At 39.4% G+C, this 13,667-nt stretch overlaps 1 protein-coding gene across 1 annotated transcript in view; it reads left to right on the top strand.

Moving 5' to 3' along the window:
- The first annotated feature begins 1,400 nt into the window (after positions 1–1,400).
- LOC126237266 (transcription initiation factor TFIID subunit 3-like) overlaps positions 1,401–13,667 on the top strand; it is a 55,602-nt gene continuing 43,335 nt past the window's right edge. Inside the window, exon 1 of the mRNA XM_049947194.1 lies at positions 1,401–1,881. The gene's annotated coding sequence lies outside the window, so the exon portion shown is untranslated. The remainder of the gene's footprint in view (positions 1,882–13,667) is intronic.

Raw genomic sequence — 13,667 nt, 5'->3', positions numbered from 1 at the left:
ACGTCACAAATTCTATGTAGTTGCATATCTTTCAGTATGGCATTAATTGGAATCATATGTGCAGGTATCAGTGCATCTTGTGGCGTTAGAGCTGTGACAGGAGTTAACTACCAGGAAGATGAAACTCAAATATGCCATTGGAAAATAGGTTTCACGCAGGCACAAATCAGGGGCCGCAAACACATATTTAAAAAAGGTGCTGTACGCTATGCCATACTATCCAACAGCTGGCATGTAAACATCATCTGCAAACATGCCACTCTTTCCAGATTTTAGAATCTTATTGTATTCATCGACAAAGGCATTTGGAATAACTAATTTTTAGTTTAACATTTGCCTCATCATACCTAGGGGCTATTTCCAGCTTGTAATCCACAATTTATACAGTGGTTTGTCTTGCCAATCACGAAGTTTATATGACTCATTTTTTGGTTAGATAATAAGTTTATTTATTTATTCATCCAAAAATTTTTAAGGTTGTAGGATACATCCTTGGTGTGCAAATATTACCTACACACACACACACACACACACACACACACACACACACACTGCTACAGAAAATCAAATACAAGTTATGAGTGAAATCACTTCTTCATTTATAATGAATAAAATATTCTACTAAGAGCCGACGGAATAGTCAATCAATAAGCTGCGAAACTGTGCCTGTCGAGCACTGTTTTCACTTTTTTCAGCAATAAAAGGAAAATATACTGAAACTAAATGGAGTACAGTGCAATGACTCCTCAGTGTCTGTCTTAACTCCAACACAATGCTTGTGTTTCGAAATTCAGCCACCGGGGAGCGGTGGTGGAAGGGAAGTGGCGCCGCAAAGTTGAGCTTTTGTGGCATGACAAAAGTTGCGGTTCTTAAGTTGCGCCTCTAAAAATTGGGAATTCACGTATGAAACTACATTACCACTGCAGAATACCAGTAGCTGTCGCGACACTTTCATTGCGTGTGCGAACCGGCTTGAGTCACTTTTATCTCAAATGCTACCTACACTTTCTCTCATTTTGCTACAGTTTCAGTGTACCTGGTCTCAGTCACGTCAACGCCACGTAAAAAGAGATCTTTGGCCAAATCTAATGATAGCATTGCGTGAATGTGTTTAGGAAATAATATGATTTATCATCCGCTGTCTCTCATTGGTGAACTTCTTCCCATCGTTTGACCAGTAAACTATCTCGAATATAGTCCGGAGTCTGCATTTATGACTCGATCAGTGAAACTGTATTTCCCTTCTTTAATTAAATGTGAATCTCGGGATTCCTTTTTATGCTGTTTGACCATGCTGATCAGAGAAATTACTTGTTACATGCATCATATCTATTTAGAGAAAGACAGTTGAGAGTTGAATATTTATGGTTTAGAAGCGTGTTGTGTTTCTGGTTAGAAAGATGTTGAACGAACAAGGTGAAACAATTTTGGGCTGTGAAAAATATTTGTAATGAGGACATAGGCCATAACAAATACTACTATAAATTTTAACTCTTATAATAAGACGAGCTTGGTATACATCCTATATACTTTCCATCCCTGTCGAGGGTTTAGTGTGGAGTTTGGTATTCTGTTGTGAAAGTTTTGAACAGTTTTCAGGCAAACATTATGCAGGAATCAGTAGATTTTTAAAGGTGTGTATCCTTGCCGTGACAATTTCAGAAATAACAAAGCACACATACGTGATGGCCTTGCTGTTGGTAGCCGTGTAGGATAATGTTATCTATGAAGTTGCATATTCGTTTCAAAACTGGAACACATGGTGTTAATAATGTGATATGAGTAATATGATATTTGATAATATTCTTGGAACTGCAATTGGTTTGCATGGCAAAGATATGCCAATATCTTATATAAGTGATTATCGCTGCGGAGAGTAAGGTAAGATGTTAATCAGGTTCTTAATCTTTCATTAGTAACAATTTTGTTATTGTCTTCGTTGCTTGATTATGATGGAACTCAAAAATGCTGTTTCAGTGTTGGTAAAAATTTCGTGAAATTTGAGAATGTAACCTCTAACAATGCGGCCGAGTTCATCCCTCCAATTAATTTATTTTTCGAGAGATTACGCAATATGTATTAATGGTGGTAAAGCGGAGTCTTAATTGAGAAATAATTAAACTGGAGACAGTGTGAATGTTAGATGACAGTTTTGTCAGCAGATCGCACCTTAATCATTCTCATTTACCATTCGAAAAGGAATATATACCTACCTATTTTGTATGGAGAGATGCTGGACTTCGTTGTTGTACGTGGTTGAATTTTGCAACAAATTATTTACGACATGTGATGCTCTAATTTTGATGCGTCTTAGGTCGAGTGTTATATTGCGTTATCAAGAGAGGAGTTTGTTAATTCGCAGAGATTATAAAGTGACCCTGTTTTAAATCTTTTTACTTTCGAATCAGATTGTTGGTAGATTTTACAATTCCTTCATTGCACTGGTTTCACTTAACACCGGCAGTATCAGTGTGTTTCTATTTTTTTATTGCATACAACATTCTGTGCCATTGTTGGTTGTTCGAATTATTAATCTATGATTTTCGATTTCTACTGCAGTTTGCAGCAAGTTAACAATTTCTATGACTTAGACCTAATGAAGTTGTTGTTAACTTTATCGTTACAAGTAATGTTGTAGACATCTTTCTTCACCTTTCCGGTATCCAAGTTTCTCTGTTTAACTATAATTCATGACTAACACTATTATTATTGTTTTTAATGTTGATACTGTGGTATCATAGTTTATGTTGCTGTAGAAAGACAAGTGAATGACCAAAAGTACCATGCCTAATAAAGCACGGTGGTGTTGTACTTCACCTTACTGTTGTGTGTCGTCTTATACTTCATTCTGAACAGTTTCTTGTTGTCAGTATGACAACAATCGTTAATGACTTCTGATCTGCTAGCAGCCATTTGACTTTGAGCATTAATTGCTCCTCTTGTGAGGAAGGTGTAGGCCTGTACTCGATCAGAAATTCCACCAAGGTAGATGTAGCAGTCGTTGACAGTATATTGTAGATTGGTGTGTTTCCTACAAGGTTGTTGATCCATAGCTTCAGTGTGTTTTATGATACAGATCTCTTAGTTTTACTGAATATTCAAGTAACTATTTAAAGTGTTGCAAAGAATTCTGTAGTACTTACGGTATGAAAATGTATTGAGCTAGAAACAGTGCAAAACCACTATACCATTCCCTGAAAAGAACTTGGACAATGGTAAAGTCATATGATATATACAACCACCAGTGAAAAATATTATAGGCTATTGGATTTCTTGAAGGCAGGAACACATTTTATGTGTGTTCAACAGAATATGGGACGTTACTAACACTCCACCTTGTTATTGGTGTGCTGTTAGCTGATACTGTAGGAATTATCTCTTAAGAAAAAACAACAGGCAGAGCTAGCTTACAGGCAGCATTTACTGTCAAATGGTCAGGTTTTCTCAAAAATTATTCAGACACTGTAATCAACTTCATACCCCATATGTGTGATCACTTTTTCTCCCTTCAGTTGGAAAAAAATGCACTTTCTGAAAACTGTGTGCAGTATTTGCTATTTGCAATTTTTTTCCCTCTTTCAAATGCTGGTCCATCCTTGGGAACTAGCTGTAAAAAATTTTTGCTGAGTGAACAATTTCACAAGATGTTGTCAAGTTCTGTGTCATTAAATTGACGTATTTTAGTAAATGATTTGTCATTTTCTGCCTGGTCTTCCACTAGTAAATGGGTTTTGCCTTTTCTTTTTACATATTAGTTACTATACACTGTCCAGCAGAATTTTTTGTAGTGCTTTAGCAGTCAACAAAAGTTGCTGGACTAAAACATTTCCTTTATCCTCAGCTGGTGTTGTGAAATAGCAAAAATTGACACTGTCACCCTTGGCGTACCATTATCTTTGGCTTCAGTAGACATTTGGTGCCTCCCTGGATAGCTTTTATCGCCTGTTCGTTTGTGTAGCTTGTAACTTCTCTTGGCCTTGAACCTGGAACAAGCTGCATCAGTTATTGACAGCCGGGTGTTCCAGTCCTCTGAATCTTGTTAAGCATTTCACATTACCTTGGTCTTGTCGCTGAAACTGTTTCCATGTTTTGATTGGCCATGTCAAAATGAAGGGAGATCGCATTTTTATATAAATTCATGGGTCTTAACTTCGAATATACTCACCTCTGTAGTTGAGCTGGCACATTTGTTCAGTTGCATTTGACTTGGAGGTAAGCCAGTTAGAATCCTTATGGTGGAAGAAAATTTCACTGCCAGTGTTTGAAGGCCATGAGAGAGTTGGCGTCGTGATGTTCGTGATCACCAGTCTTTGTGATATATACTGTTAGTAAATCTAACAAGTGAATGGTACATATCTTGCATTAAAGAAAAGCCCTTCCTTAACATTTGTCTCTGCAAGAATAGTGAAAGTTGCTCTCAAAACATCATCAATCACTTCATAATTTATTTCCCTTACAAAACAACTGAGCAATAAAAATCTCGTAAACGTTTAATTTAATTGTTCAGGGATCATCTTCAAATAGTATAGGATCTATCATTGTAATACAGTGAAAATAAATCGCTCAAAATATACATACAAGTAGGATATATAGTTCTAATTTTAAGAAGTAGGGCAATCGGTCAGCCACAGTCTTGTTGAAATGATTTAGAAAAACACAAATCGGGATCTGTTCAGAACAAACTCCAACCTCCCAAATAAAGGTTCATTGAAACTTCCTGGCAGATTAAAACTGTGTGCCCGACCGAGACTCAAACTCGGGACCTTTGCCTTTCACGGGCAAGTGCTCTACCAACTGAGCTACCGAAGCACGACTCACGGCCGGTCCTCACAGCTTTACTACTGCCAGTACCTCGTCTCCTACCTTCCAAACTTTACAGAAGCTCTCCTGCGAAACTTGCAGAACTAGCACTCCTGAAAGAAAGGATATTGCGGAGACATGGCTTAGCCACAGCAGGAGAGCTTCTGCAAAGTTTGGAAGGTAGGAGACGAGGTACTGGCAGTAGTAAAGCTGTGAGGACCGGCCGTGAGTCGTGCTTCGGTAGCTAAGTTGGTAGAGCACTTGCCCACGAAAGGCAAAGCTCCCGATTTCGAGTCTCGGTCGGGCACACAGTTTTAATCTGCCAGAAAGTTTCATATCAGCCCACACTCCGCTGCAGAGTGAAAATCTCATTCTGTAAAGGTTCATTGTTTTAACAACTGCCCTTCCTCATTTGGTTGTTCCTACTGTACAGTTTCCTTGATTTCACACACACACACACACACACACACACACACACACAGTGACTGCTGCTGATTCCTGCACCATGAACATCTTGGGCATAATCAAAGATTGTGTATCCACCCATCGGCTTTGACCTGTGGTGTCATTGAGATGGTGGACATACCTATTTTAAGCTATGGTGATCATGGCATCACTTATTACCCACAAAGACACACAAATATGAAAAATACTTAACCTGTAATTAGTGGGACAACTGCAGGAATTTGAGGATTTTAGACGTTGACAAACTAAATATATATTGTCTTAATACTGATGAGATACTAAATACATGCTAAGCAAAAATGAAGCAATCAGAATCCTCAATAGTCAACAAAACCACAATTTTAGAAAAAGTATCAGAAATGTCACGTAACGTATATACTTTAAACAAAGTCCACGATACCATGAACACATGCACAGATCTAAAACCCAGTGCCAGAAATTTCACTTGACTATATATATAAAACTGTCTGTGGTACCACAAAACCAAACTCACCCATGTAACTAATATTAAAAACCAAAACCCACAAATCTAGGTAAAACAAACTCCACAATACTTTCCAGTCACAATTGAACATAATCACCAGAAATTCATAAAAAAATGTGCATTAACACCAGTTTTGGTAAACAGGAAGCACATAATTATGCACATAAACATACTATACATTCTACAACAAAAAATTATTACCATGAAAACAGTCAACACACAAGTCTAACATCAGCAAAAATGTCAACAGCACAATTTCTTGAATGGTCAGTGGAGACTACTTGGAATAGGAACTGGTCCAGATAGAAAGCCATGTATTGTCCTGTGACAACACCACATATGCTGGACCCAGTCCATAACTACCGAAATATACGACATAAAATTAGATCTGCATCCATACACACACTGTACTAATAATTCCACATCTGAAAACAACTCTTAATGCCCGCAACTGCCAACATCAAAATACATCACTAACAGACTGCCACAAATTCCTCAAATATTATTCTCACAAATAGCACTCAAGAAGTGGAATAAATCGCTAACAGCACTCGCAAACAATTTAGAAACATATGTAACCCACACTAGAGGATGCTGCCACATAGTCCAATACACCTTCTGCAAACAGAGTCCATTTTAAATGTGCTGTGCCCCTGGACTTCACACAAGACAACAGTTACATCACAAGGTGAAACAAAATTCCTGTTCCAAAACCTGGAAATGACAAACATCTCCCCTCTAGTTGTCGCCCCATATCTCTCACGAATATTGTGTGTAAGGTTTTGGAGCATATGGTGAATTGCTGTTTAGGCTGGTGGCTGGAGTCCTGAAACCTTTTAACACCTGTTCAATGCGATTTCCGAAAGCATCATTCTGCTGTTGACTGTCTTGTTGCTCTCTCTACTTATATCATGAACAATTGTCTCAGGAAATGCCAAATGGTAGCAATGTATTTTGATCTGGGGAAGGCATGCAATACCTGTTGGAGGATAGGCATCCTCCGCACACTGTTCTCTTGGGGCTTTCGAGGTCAGCTACCCCTTTTCATTTGTGAATTTATGACAGAGCACGGGTTTAAGGTGCGGGTGAATACTACTCTCTCCCGTTCTTTCTCTGAAGCAAACAGGGTGTCCCAGGGTTCCATGGTAAGTGTTGTACTGTTTGCTATCACCATAAATCCAATTATGGATTGTCTCCTTCCCAATGTCACGGGATCCCTCTTTGTCAACAATTTTACAATCTACTACAGCTCTCAATAGACCAACCTTCTTGAACGACATCTTCAAGGATGTCTCGATCGCCTCCACTCGTGGAGCATCGAATCCGGCTTCAGATTTTTTCCCAGTAAGACCGCCTGTGTAAATTTTTGGTGTCATACAGAGTTTCCTCTGCCTTCCCTACATCTAGGCCTTGTTGACCTTCCGTTCGCGCACGTCGCCAAATTTTTGGGATTTACATTGGACAGAAAACTGTGCTGGTCTTCCCACTATTCATATCTTTCAGCTCACAGCCTGTGATCCCTCAACACCCTTTGTTTTCTGAGTGGTACCTCCTGGGGAGTGGACAGAATGGTCGTCCTCCGCCTCTATCGCGCCTTAGTGCTCTCAAAATTGGACTATGGAAGCATAGTTTACTCCTCCGCGCGGCCGTCAATTCTTCGGCATTTCCACTATGCCCTCCATCATGGATTGCATTTAGTGTATGGAGCTTTTTACACCAGCCCCATGGAGAGCGTTTACGCTGAAACTGCTGAACCTCCGCTGTCCAATTGGTGAGCTGTCCTACTGAGTCATTACGCTAGCCATCTGTCTTCCATGCCTGCTCATCTGACCCATGCCCTTTTTTTTCGACGCCTCCTTGGTTTTAGGGTATGCAGGGGCTGCTCTTCCTCTCTTCTATCACCGGGAGTCTGTTATGTTCTCTTTCCTTCCACTTTCCTAAAACGTTCTCGACAAATGGGGGCACGGTGCCACCGTGGCTTTGTCCCCAGACCTGCCTTCTCCGTGACCTTTCTTAGCTTCCCAAGGATAGTACCCCCCCCCCCCCCCTATAGTTTATCATCAGGCATTTGCTGCTCTGTGCACACAAATGGAGGATGCCACATTTATTTACACTGACGGCTCAAAGACCACATTTGGTGTTGGGAGTGCCCATATATGTTTTGGCGACACCCCTATTAGATTTTGGCTTCCCGACCAGTGTTCAGTTTTTACTGCGGAGCTTAATGCTGTTCCACAGGCTGTCCAATTCATCCGTCGCCATAAGCGGCTACAGTATATTATATGCATGGATTCTCTCAGCTCTCTTCTCAACCTCCAAGCTCTTTATCCTGTCCACCCTCTGGTTCACCGGATTCAGGACTGCCTCCACTTGGGGGGCGGGGGGGGCATCTCCGTGGAATTCCTCTGGATCCAAGGGCACATTGGCATCTGCAGAAACGAGGCAGCCAATATAGCGGCTGCAGTCTCTCTTCCTCGGCCCGCTGTTCGCACAGTTCCCTTTGCCGATCTGCAGAGCGTCTTATGTTGTCGTGTTGCTCTTTTACGGCACACACATCGGTCTACACTTCCCGATAATAAATTACAGGATGTAAAACCTCTTCCCTGTGATCGGACCTCTTCCTCCCGAACTTGTCATTGAGAGGAGGTAATTTTAACTAGACTCCAGATAGGGCACTGTCTTTTTTAGCCATCAACATATTTTAAGTGGCGATCCTTCCCCGCTTTGTACCCACTGCTCTCAACTGTGGATGGTGAGACACTTTTTACTTCAGTGCCCCTATTTTAATCCGCTACGCGCCTGTTTACAGCTATTGCCTGATATATCTTCCGTTTTAGCAGATGACACGAACTCAGCCGATCACGTCCTTGAGTTTATCAGTGTTAGTGAGATGACATTGTTTTGCTCCCATTGATGCTGATTTAACATTCGGTTTTTTTACACTTCCCTGAGTCACAGAATGGGTGCTTACGACCATAGCAGTTTTGCGCCCTAAAACCGTAATCAGAAAAATTTCTCTTGACCCCTTTGTTGCTATGCTCTTTGAGGTAATTCCAGTCTGTTTGGATAACTGATGTGGGGCCTGTGAATGTGCAGTTATGCCACATGCACGTCTTCTTGTCCTGTTCTGAATCCACCTGAAGACCTTAGTCGGCATCACATTATGCTGACTAAGATGTTAAACTCAGAATGATACATGAGTGGTGTACACTATATGTTTTTGCAAAAGATTCCCATGTAATAGCATTACATTGTGATCATGTATTGTAGTGTGACAGGATGTTGTTATTCCCTTTCAGTGTTAACATCTAATGCGGGTAGTATTTAATTGTATAGCATTCATTAGTTGTGAATGTTTTAGGTTACTTTTAAATGATGTGTTTAGCACTTTTTTCTTTTTCATCTCATATGGTATTTTGTTGTACAATTTTATTCCCTGATAGAAAATGCTGTTTTGAGTTTGTTTTTCCTTTATAAATGTAAGTCCAAACCGAATTTTCTTTCTTGATCACCGGGAGTAATATTGAGTGGTGTCTTCCTTTATATACTCAACAGACAGGTAGATCTGCTCACTTGGTGCAGTAAGGATACCTATCTCCCCCCCCCCCCCCAAAAAAAAAAAAAAAAGTTTTTGTACATTAAGCCAGACTATTGCATCCAGTTATATTCTTATGATCCTTTCAAGCAGTTTAAAAATTATCCGTATTTTGTTCCTTAAATTTCCATAGCTAAGATATGAATGTACGTTAGAATATTGTGTAACCACAACATTGGCTTTTAAAAACTAATGATAGAACTGTAACAACATAACATGCTGATGAAATTCTTTTTTACAATTTTTTTTATGTTCATTCCATGTTACGGTTGATATTTGTCCCTAAAAACTCTGTTCATTGCGGTACACAAACTGTAGATTTGTCATATATGCTTAATGCAACAAGAGTTACTTTTCTTCTTTATGCAGAAGTGCCTATTATTTGTTTTCTTTGTGTTAAATGTTAATTTATTACATACTTCTCAATTGTAAACTCCTTCGGAGGTTCATTTGTTTTCTCTTATAATAGGTCTGCTATTTTAACAGTCACTATGAAATTGAGATCATCAAAAAAATAACTCTATCTCCATGTCTGATACTTAAAAGTTATTGATATATATTAGGAACAGAATTAGACTCAGTAAACTACTGTGAGGTCTCAGTAAACTATCGTGAGGTACACCTATGTTTGTGTCTTTCTGGTCTGACAATTGTTTAACTAAAATATTATCCGCAGTTACGATGTGCACCCTCTCTGCTATTTTTCAGAGTTTTTCAGGTAAGACTGGAACAACCAGTTCCCCATACCTCTCACCCCTATTGCTTCTTGATTTTTTAGCAGTATTTTATGGTCAACAGTGTCATAAACCTAAGACGAGTCTAAGTACATGTCTTTAACACAGTAATCCTTGTCAAGGATTTTGACCACTTTTGTTAATTCTGTAACTGTCGATATTGTTCTCCCACTTCAGAAACCAAACTGTTATTTGTTAAAAAGTTTATATTTATTCATGCAACTCACTTTTAAGAATGAAGACCATAGTGAAACTGCATGTTTGTTAATGAGGCTCGCAAGCTGTCGATGCACACCTTCAGCACAAAGACTGGAACCTCGTCCATGCCTGCTAACTTAATTTCTCAATTGTCTTCCTGACTTCACACTCTGTGTAAAACATAATTGCCGTGCTGGGTATATGTGTCATTGTGAGTGCAACATGTGTATTGGGAAGATTTGGCTGCTAGTTCTGTGGAGGACTAGAGAATTATTCATTTAGAAAATCTGCTGATTCCTGAAGATTTTCTTTTATATTGCCCTTATCTGTGATTTGTATGTTGTTGTATTTGTCTGTCATCCCCAGTGTCATGTTTTATGGCATTCCACACTACTTTGTTTCTGTTGCCTGCAGAATATATTTATTTCTGATTTTTTTTAAACAAGCAGTACCCTCATGTATGCTTTTTATACTTGATACATATCAAGGGCATTACAGAAGTGTCAGATTCCACCTGTCTGCTTTTACCTATGATATCATTAGTATGGCAGAAACTGCTAGTTTCCTTGTATACAAAATGGTGACAATGACAGCAAATGCAAACAAAAATAAAAATTACACAATAACATGTCACTTAAAAAATAAAATGAAATTAATGGGACAGTTGTGAAAAATGGTGGGTTTTTGGCAGGGACACGCGAAATATACAATAATAGAAAAACACCGACCATCCCAAAACAAATGACGAAAAAAAAAAAATTAAATTACGGCATTCCAGTACACCAACAAACCATACGAATCTGCTATTTCCCTTGACCTATATAGCTCAATCACAGTTATCCGTAACAAAAAACCAACATCTACAACTCAGAAAAGTGGAACCAAAACCTCAGCGCAAAAACCCGAATATCCCATATTTACTACTTCAATTAAAATACAACTGACTGTCCATAAATATACAACAGACAGAACACCACAATTACTATAGAATGAAATAAAAACAAAAATTACTTATCAACAGACACCCCCGGCATTACCACATATGTTGGCCACAGTGTGCATGCACTCGTACACGCACCAGAAACAAAAAATAATCCCCTAAAACATCCACAATCTGCCACCCATAAACCAACCCCATCCACTAATATTACACCTGGAAAAAACACCACCAGCAAAGAAACACAAAAGTAAACCAAAATCAGTCACATCTTACAAACAAAACTAATAGCAGCCAGACTGGTCCCCTCCAATATAATTTTTAAACGCCACCCCACCCCATAACCTGCCCCATTAACCCCACAAACAACCCATCCACTACACACACACAACCCCCTCAACTAACCACGTTCAGCCTATATGTACATCTCCCCACAGCCCTAAAAAAAAAAATTGTGAAAAATACAATAATTATCAGGGATACTCTCTGCCAGCAATACTCATCTAAATTAGATTGCAGGCTGGAAGACCCCATCACTGATTTAATTGCCACCCAAAATATCTCTATAGTGTTAATACAGGCTCTAGTGTCTTAATCCTTAAACTCAGTTCTGTGGTTAACTACTAAATGCTTACTACCTCTCTTCCCCAAACCCATATAAGTCGAAATTGAATCAGAAATTATAGTACTATCTCCCTCGATACATTCCTCAATCAGACCCACCAGTTCCCTCCTATGACCCTACAAAATCCTAAAAATACACTCACCCTTCCCACCCCCTAATAACAGCCGTCCACTCCCACAACCCAGCTCAAGACCTCTGAATAAACCTCTCGATGAAAAGAAAACCAATCCAAAACAGTTCTCTCACTCATACTAGTCTCATGCACACAAAAATTTATGGTGGACTGATAACAAAAATAATAAGTAAGGAGGCCAATCTCCCTCATGGCCAACCTAGCTTTCTCAAATCAGGTGCCACATCTTATCAACTGCCAGAAATTGTCGTGCCAACAACACCACATATGTGTGCCCCTGGTCCGAGCCGCCGGAACTCTCGTCAGCCTCATGTTGTTGCCACAAACGTGAGACAACATATTTAACAAAAATACCAAACATCTGCAGAAACTGTATGACAGACATCATATCGTCACCCATCACAGATTGTAGTGATACACTCGTGAACTTCACTATCAAAAAAGCAATAAAGAAATTAGCTTCTTTCTGCACAACAAACACCAAACTAATCAGACCTAACCAAAATGCCAAACACACAAACAAGAAAACATTAATAACTCACTGAAAACGCTTCCATAATCCACGGTACCACACCAACTACCTAAACTCAAATAAACATATTTACAATGACAACCAAAACTCAAATGCACCAAATACCACATGTTAAACTCAGCTCGGTCACATCCATCGCCAGAGAGCACCATCAAATACAACACAACGTCTACAAACACATCAACTCAGAAACACCGTGCCATAGTGACGTCACACACACCACCACCATTACATTATGGGTCAAAGCAGACTGGTGGAATCGGACACTTCCGTTGACCCGAATCTAGGAATTGTGGGTTAGTGTAGTGCTTACATACAGAAGTGGGAAGTAAGTGTGTTGGAGGCCTTTCTAATAACCACAGCTACTGTGGTCGAAGTGCCTACTTTTGGAAATGTCTCCTAAAATTAATTTAATCAAGATGCGGAATTTAGAGAACTTAGGATCTACATTCTTTTTCAAATATGCATTACTCTGGGTTTGATTTGCCAATACCCTAGAAAAAGTATGTTCTTTTACTTTCAGAGAAGAGCCTTTTATAGACCTGCAGTTTTGTTTTCTGGTGCTACCTGTATGTATATGGTGTAAGACTGCTGCTGTATTTTTTGATATCCTAGTAGCAGCGTTAACCTTCTTGCCATGCCAAAGTGCTTAAATTTGTCTTAATATTCCTGTATCCATATCCTGTATTAGTTTTGGGCGCTGAAGATCCTCCCGGGACTTAAGTTAATTTATTGAAGAAAGTATCTTCATTACCAGTAGGTGAGTGGTGTGCTCACACACACACACACACACACACACACACACACACACACACACACACACAAATGAGTAACTTCTTGTTAATTCAACAGCTATCAGTTGAAAATCTTTACACTAAATGTGATTGGATTTTCTCCAGCATTAATATGTGTACCACCACCGATATAAATATATGATCCAACACACTTTAAGGTCGTTCTAAAGAGCAACTTGCACATTCATATGAAGTACCACCATGTGCTGTATTTGTCTCCACTTCATTGTTCTGTTATGCATACCACCATCCTGCTCAAAGACCGTAACCAACTCCAAGTGCAAGTTGCTTACACTGTGGTCAGTTCATTGTCTTGGGCTGAACTGTCTGCTTAGAGCTACATTTCTGCCTTCCCTATTGCAATGAACCC

The sequence above is a fragment of the Schistocerca nitens genome, chromosome 2, assembly GCF_023898315.1.
Source record: "Schistocerca nitens isolate TAMUIC-IGC-003100 chromosome 2, iqSchNite1.1, whole genome shotgun sequence".
In the NCBI taxonomy this organism is placed as follows: domain Eukaryota; kingdom Metazoa; phylum Arthropoda; class Insecta; order Orthoptera; family Acrididae; genus Schistocerca; species Schistocerca nitens.
Note: the sequence above shows the minus strand (reverse complement) of the source record. Positions and strands in the feature narration are given on the sequence as shown.